Here is a 7,644-nt window from a genome sequence, read left to right as displayed (position 1 = left end):
TATATATATATATATATATATATATATATATATATATATATATATATCAGGGGTAATTGTCTTGAAAAATAATGGGTTTGCCAGTCTTGACATGATCCAAAGTTTAACACTAGTTGGCATTTGCAAGTTCGTGAGTTGAAATTTTGACAATGCAAAAAGAAAAATATTGCTGCATCATTTTTAGCATGACGACTGACAACTGGTGTCATATTAAAACGTTTTTACAAATATGTGATACAAATTTATAGATTAACATGTTTTGTAAATCACGGCTTTTCTGATCAATGCACATTCCCAAAGGCTTAATCAATAAACTGGAATGTTACTATACAGTAATATCAGCGAGAGTTTACGTGTCAAACTGTCAATTCCAACAGGTAGTCGTTGCATTTCGTACATGTATACTGAAGGCATCACGAGTCTTCTTTTGTATTTTATTTGCATACTCGATACTGGCACAATACATTCATTCGTATGATTACACAATCTTAGGAAATAAAAAAAAAGCAAATGAATATGCACAAAATTCTATTTCCATAGGAATGCATTCTCTAGAAACATCAAACGGATGACTTGCGCACTGTATTATTGTTTATGTTTTGTTTGACGTCACAGACCAACAAGTGCAATACTTGAAGTGATAAAGGCAAAGTCATAGGACAAACTGCCCTAATGAAAGTATTTGTAATGTTACAAGGTGCTAACCACTGTTAATCTGTATAAGTTGAGTGATTTAGACCATATGTATATAGTAACTGCTGACAAAACCTGTTGCAATCGTGAAGTATTTAAGTGACGTAATTGGTCTCTCGGTTGTCCTAAGTTGTCTTTACACGAGAGCTTCCAATGAAAGCCACCAACAGGTATGTGATTGATGATTTCGTTTTCAGGCAAGAAAAAGAACTAGGCCAGTCTGTCTTAAATGTAAATTAACTGATAGGTTACCTACTAGCTAGGTTAGATTTATTTAGCCTAGCAGTTACCTACCTATTCTTATCCTACTACCTAGGGTAAAAAACTGCATGGTACAGGGTGGACCAGCACGATCAATGTGTACAACCCAAAAAAAAAGTACATTATAACGCGTCCTGACACCGGAGATGGGCATCAGTCGCGACCTTTTGTTGGTAAGAAACGGAGCTAAAGACCGCTACTCTCCTTTCGAAGTATTTAAGTAGGGTAAAACACCACGGCAGGCCAAACAGGCCACCTACAATCAACGCTTGCCACCCTCCGAAAAAAGTACATTATAAGCGTCCTGACACGGAGATGGGCATCAGTCGCGATTGTTGTTGGTGAGAAACGGAGCTAAAGACCTCTACTCTCCTTTCGAAGTAAGCAGGGTAGAACATCACAGCAGGCCAAGCAGGCCACCTACAATCAATGCAAGCCACCCTCTGAAAAAAGTACATTATAACGCGTCCTTGACACCCGAGATGGGCATCAGTCGCGACTTGTTGTTGGTGAGAAACGGAGCTAAGACTCCTTACTCTCCTCGAAGTAAGTATTTTCTCCAAAGTTAGAAATTAAGGCCAAATTTTAAGATTTTAAACAGAGGGTACTGAAAATGGCGCCCAAAGGGGGGCAGTGGAAATCTCAACCAAAACGCTTTTTAGAAATTTTACTACAACTAAAAATGGTTCCGAAGATTGACGCCATCTCGAGTTTACGGAGGGTCGCTTGTGTCAACAAAACTTTCCATTTCCTGTGATAAATCCGCACACCATTTGTACCACAGACGTGGAGCACTTTTATCACAACAATCGAAACACGATTCTCATCAACAACAAGCCAGGCGTAAACAGCTGTTTGGGTAGAAGATGACGAGAAGCGTGCTCTTGGCTAATTTTTAAATAAGTAGTAAAACATCAATATTTTACATATTTATGATGATTAATTTGAAAATATTCGTTATTGAAAAAGAACGTTCTTTCAAGTTCTGTATTATGACGTCACGACATCTTGACTTTCGTACCTATTGTAAATAATTGCTATACTCAACTGTCATTGCAGAACAGTTACCAGTTATTCATGCAGATTGTTATCAGCTATACATGTATTGTTATAATCGTAATGCGCATATATATCTTTATTATTTACTTTTTGGATATATGAAGATGTTTTACTGCTGGATTATCGCCGTAGTGTGACGCAATCGTTTTCGGTCCATGGGCCTCTGTCTGTTTTCGCACCATAGAAATTATGGGGGCCCGAATTTGCAATGACCAGAAAGTCGTTAAAAGAGGAAAGTTAGCATTGAGGGGCATATGTTTTGACTGAGAAAAATACAAATTTATTCAAATAGCTAGCTTGTAAAAAATACTTGGTTATAAAAACTTGATTGACAACTAAGCAGCATGTCTACTATGGGTTTCAGAGACAGTGCAAGCAGGTTTTTGGGCAATACCTATTTCTGTAACGAACACTCTTAACAGAACGAGATTTTGCTATAGTGCATTACACCCAGTGCCGTAATTTATAAGGGTATCGTGAATCACTAATCGTAAAGAATAACGACACTTGTCCTTGTACCAAGAGACAAAAACTCCATTATGCAGAAATGGATACGAACACGCATATAAAGCTCCACCTACCCTCTCCCCAACCCCCCAACCCCCTCCACCGCCATCCCTTTTCTTCTTCGTTCCTCCGCCTTCCTTTCTCTCCTCTCTCTCTCTCTCTCTCTCTCTCTCTCTCTGTTGCCATTCGGTATGTGTTGACCCTCCAAAACTGGGTATAAGACTACACACAAAACGTTGAAATTGGTGAAATTAGGCTATGTATTGGAAGTATATATACATAAATATTAAAGCAATTTTTATCATTATTGCATTACTATGACAACTAGAATTCATGGAAACAAGTTTATAACCTGTTAAGCGTCACCCACGTAATAATACGTTTACCGCTCTCTACTCGGTAGCGCCTTCAACGGGATATTACGTTCAAGACTTTAACTGTGCTTGTCAAGCCGTCAGCCCCGTAATAATACGTTTACTCGTATAGAAAGTGTAGGAACATCATTGGTAACACTCTCAGCACATGGGAAACTTATTTCCAGCCTGGCAACTCTTTCCTGGTGGTCGCTTATGCTAGAAAAACTGCCTGCCTCCCGTTGGTTTTCTTTCAATACGCTTCGGGCGTTTATCGAGACAAATTGGATTTCGCGTCTTTCACAATGAATGTCCCAAAGAGGAGGCATATTTCTTTAGGTGAGATCAATCAAATACTAGATGAGGAGTGTGATATTGATAACCTATTTGATGATGAGAGCTCTAGTTCTGAATCCTCCAGTGATGATACAAACTTTTCTTCCAATTGCGGGAGTGAAGATGACTTTTCTTTGCCGAGTGACTGGACTCTGAGAGAGAGAGAGAGAGAGAGAGAGAGAGAGAGAGAGAGAATTTCCTACAGTTAATTACAGTATGAATAACAAGCATAAAAATCAATACTATTAACTTTGAAAAACTATTCATCAGTGCTATGATCGCTGATTACAAAAAAAGCGTGACGGTACGTTAGCAGCGAGCTCATCAGGGCGGACGACTTAACAGGATAATAATGGAACGGCGTATGTGTGAAGCCTCCACTAATGTGGCAACGATGATTTTGCCATTCTTAGCATGCAAACATTAAAGGTTACATTTATTTCTGGCATACGATTATTAAAGAAATTCAAAATACTAATAAAGACTGAAATCAATGAAAAGTGCTAGCAAAAACAAAAAAGCAAAAAAAAAAAAAAACGTAGTCGTTCCTCTGCACTTTTCCGTATTCGTTCCTCTATGGTTTTCGGCAGCCAGATGTACGAAAACGTTAGAAACATTTGATTTTATCTACTTTAGAAATATCTGTAATTTTTCGGGGTAATTTGGTTGCAAAAAAGGGATAATATACATGAATTAAATCAAAATTTTTAAATAACAAAGTAAATTTAAACTAAATAACGAGTAAAGTAAACAGTTTAGGGAATAAAACTTTGCAGTTTCGTCGTCTGTCGTCGTCTGCTGTTCGAAATTGTGTTTGTTCCGATACGTAATACAAACCCTCGGTCCTTTAACAATAGGAAGTAGCTAAGCGGCAGCTGGAACGGTCGTAAGCTTCGAACAAGGGGAGAACGGTAGTTAACTGCTTGTCCGATCGTCGCGCGCCGCGCGACTGGGAGGTAAACAAATCACTTTTGCTTTCGGCGCGGGTGTGAAGGACGTGTTTCGTCATCGCTCTCTGCCCGCTTCATCGTCGTATGCTTTGTTTTATATTGTCTTTTTACTAATGGTTTGTTTGACTTGAAAATGAAACTGTAAGTACACTGTTTTCATTTTCATTACTTAATTATGAACCCTTGAATTATGTCTCGGTGCCAGGAGGGACGGGCGCCTCGCGCCGAGTCATGTATTTGGGCGAAGGGTGTAATTGAAAAATGTAAGTACTTTTTTCATTATATTTTGCCCTGTGCGTTCGTTACCGAGAGTGTGATTGCGCTCGGCACGAACTTTTAAGTTTGTATAATAGAATGCAATGAAAGTGGATTCGCAATGACAATATTCTTTTCATTTTCATTTATTGATTGCATGAATTTAATCTGGATCAATTTTCGTTCTTACCCGGGAATTGATCCTTACGATTTTTATGTGAAATGAAATCGCAAGTGCAGTATTCTGTTTCATTTTCATATATATTTTTATGATAGCATCATATATTGGATCAAGTTTCCGTTCTTACCCGGGAATTGATCTTTTCTCCTTTAAGTTCTATGAAGTGAATCGCAAGGGCAGTATTCTGTTTCATTTTCATATTACTTTGCACTGCTGTGCGGGGGTGGGGGAAGCGAAGGTCTGCCAGGAAGTCGTCGGAAAGCTCCCGCGACTCCCTTGGTAGCCGATTCTTCGTCTTCCTTCCTGCCCCCCGCTCAGCTTCTTCATTGTATTTTGTATTTGGAGTCTTCCTTGCGTTCGGGGTGGGGGCATGTCTTCCCCCCGTGCGGGAGGGAACCCCTCTTACTAATCTATCTATGTTACCGCAGGTGCTACATCCGTGGGAGACGACCTTGGATGTAGATGTAGATCCTCACGAGGTTTGTACTCGTTGTCGGGGGCGAGAGTGCTCCCGCAACGAGCCCTGTGTAACGTGTATGCATTCGTCAGAGGCGCAGTGGGTGCTGTACGAGGACACAAGAAGTCATCGGAAAGTCCAGTGACTCCTTTGGTAACGGACGTCCAGTTGTACTCGGGGTCTTCCGTCCGCTCTGGGTGGGGTTCTCTCCCCCCAGGCGCGAGGAAGCCCCTCTAACTAACCCGACTGTTGCTTCCGCAGGTTTGCCATCAGCGAGGACGACCTGGAACAGGTGTGGGAGTCGCTGGGACTGCAGGGGTTGATTCAGCGGTTTGCGGGGTCGGCAGTGGTCACTCATGATACGGTAACCACTACAACAACCACAATCTCGACACCAGCATGTGAGATGTCACCGCACCTGGTGTACACACCACATGTCATGTCGGTAACACCCACGGCTGCAATCCAGAACCAATTCCTGCCGTGCCAATCAGGACGGTGCCACCGCCACCTGGGTTCTTTGTATTGCCGACCCCGGACTGCCGCTGCCCAGAGAGTACCCCCCTAGACCTGCCGCCAGTGCCGAGGATGACGGTAGCGGCCGACAGGGCGCCTGTCTCTCCTGTGGTACCTGCCGTACCTGTTGCTGTCCCAGCCGCTCATTCCCTTTCAGATCAGGTGCCTGCTGCTCATTCACTTTCAGATGTTCCTGCTGTTCCTGGACCTGTTCCTGTTGTTCCTGCTGTTGGTGATGCTGTCACAGTCTCAGGTCTTTCCGGACAGGTGCAGTCGGGCCCTGTTGCTTCGGCAACTGCCCCGGCTCCCTCCTGGATGGAAGACCCGACGCCTGTCCTGCGGAGCCTGGCGAAGAAGAAGAAGAAGAGGAAGAAGGTGTCGTCGTCGTCTTCGTCGTCTTCTTCGTCGTCCGCTGCCTCTCCTTCCCCTTCGACTTCTAAGGCCAAACAGCCGAAGAAGAAGAAGGTTGCCTCCTTTCCCCCTAAGAAGACTCCTTCGGGATCTTCTAAGGGCCCGGCTCGCTCAGGCGAGCTGGGGAGCTCTTCTGCTGGTCCTCCTGTTCCTTCGGGAACGGGGCCCGTCGCTTCTTCTGCAAAGAAGAAGTCGACGGGGACCAGAGGGCACCAGCCTCGGCTGGTGCGTCCTCACCTGGTGCTAGCGGGTCTGCCGCTAAACCAGGTTCCGTCTCGGCCGCTTCTCGTTCGCGAGAAGCACCGAGTGGACGCTCTTTCCAAGAAGAACCGCTCCAGCCAAAGTTTTTGACGAGCCCAGCTCGCTCGCCGTCAAGACAGCGGCGCGGAGCAGAAGACTGGCGAGAGTCGTGCACACAACTCTCGCCAGGCCAGTGGACGCTCTTGTAGCGATCAACTGGCTGCTCGGGCTAACGTGACGGTCGCTGATCAGTCACGGGTTGAGGCGAGGAAGGAGTCCCCGCGGCCGCCGGTACCAGCCACGGCTGGTACCAGCGACTTGACGCGCCGAGAGGACGCTGGCCGGTCTCGACGCGATACAGAGCCTAGCAGGTCACCCGTCCGCCGCTCCCGATGGGACCGGGCGGAGACGGTGACCAGCGGCAGCTCGCCTGACGCTAGAGATCGGTCTCGACGTTCTCAGCCGCCAAGAAGCCAATCGCCCAGGCGAGCGGTAAGGCTAGTCTGCTGCTCGACCGTCACCCCGCCGCAGGGTTGACGATCAGCAGCAGCCCTCCACGCACGCTGGTCCTGCCAGCGAGCGAGGGGGGAGCGTCAGGTCTGCCTCTCCCATAACGGGTTGAGGCGAGGAAGGGGTCCCCGCGGCCGTCGGTACCAGCCACGGCTGGTACCAGCGGCTCGACGCGCCGAGAGGACGCTCGCCGGTCTCACAGCGAGCCTAGCAGGTCACCTGACGCCGCTCCCATCGGGACCGGGCGGAGACGGTAACCAGCAACAGCTCGCCTGACGCTAGAGATCAGCGTCGACGTTCTCAGCCAAGCTCTCGCCTCAGGCGAGCGGCAAGGCTAGGCATGCTGCTCAGATCGCCACCACCGCGGGTTGACGATCAGCAGCAGCCCTCCAAGCACGCTGGTCCTGCCAGCGAGCTAGGGGGGAGCGTCAGGTCTGCCTCTCCTGTACCTTCAACCTCCTCGGGCTACGCCGGGAGGAGTGAGGTACCTATGAGTGATCGCGAGAGGTACGCCGCTCGCGACCCCGCTATGACGCCGTATGGACCAGGCACGGTTCTAGGACCGACCAGGACATACGCGCAATTAGCTGGAGGCGACCGTCAGGGGTCTGCCGCTCTTCCTCCTTCTGAAGGAGGAGTATCTAGGGATCTGTTCTTGTTGGAGGGACTGGACGGTCCTACTCCGCAAGACGAGGTTACTCCCGAGATACAGAGGAATTTGCAGAAGTCATTAAGCTGATTCGTCAGCATAATGACCCTGCGGAAGGATTGCCGCTCCCACCAGCAGAGCCCACGTCTCTGCTCGAGTCGTTTTGGGGCCCGAGAGGGAACCCAAACCGACGGTGGGTCTGCCGCGATCGGAGCTTGCCGATTCTGTCTCGAACCAGTGTCTCGTCTCCGGACAAGAAGGCTCTC

At 46.8% G+C, this 7,644-nt stretch overlaps 1 protein-coding gene across 1 annotated transcript in view; it reads left to right on the top strand.

Moving 5' to 3' along the window:
• Positions 1–687: 687 nt before the first annotated feature.
• The window catches only part of LOC135196929 (protein deltex-like), a 333,013-nt gene continuing 326,056 nt past the window's right edge, over positions 688–7,644 (top strand). Inside the window, exon 1 of the mRNA XM_064223767.1 lies at positions 688–863. The gene's annotated coding sequence lies outside the window, so the exon portion shown is untranslated. The remainder of the gene's footprint in view (positions 864–7,644) is intronic.

The sequence above is a fragment of the Macrobrachium nipponense genome, chromosome 18 (assembly GCF_015104395.2).
Source record: "Macrobrachium nipponense isolate FS-2020 chromosome 18, ASM1510439v2, whole genome shotgun sequence".
Lineage (NCBI taxonomy): Eukaryota > Metazoa > Arthropoda > Malacostraca > Decapoda > Palaemonidae > Macrobrachium > Macrobrachium nipponense.
Note: the sequence above shows the minus strand (reverse complement) of the source record. Positions and strands in the feature narration are given on the sequence as shown.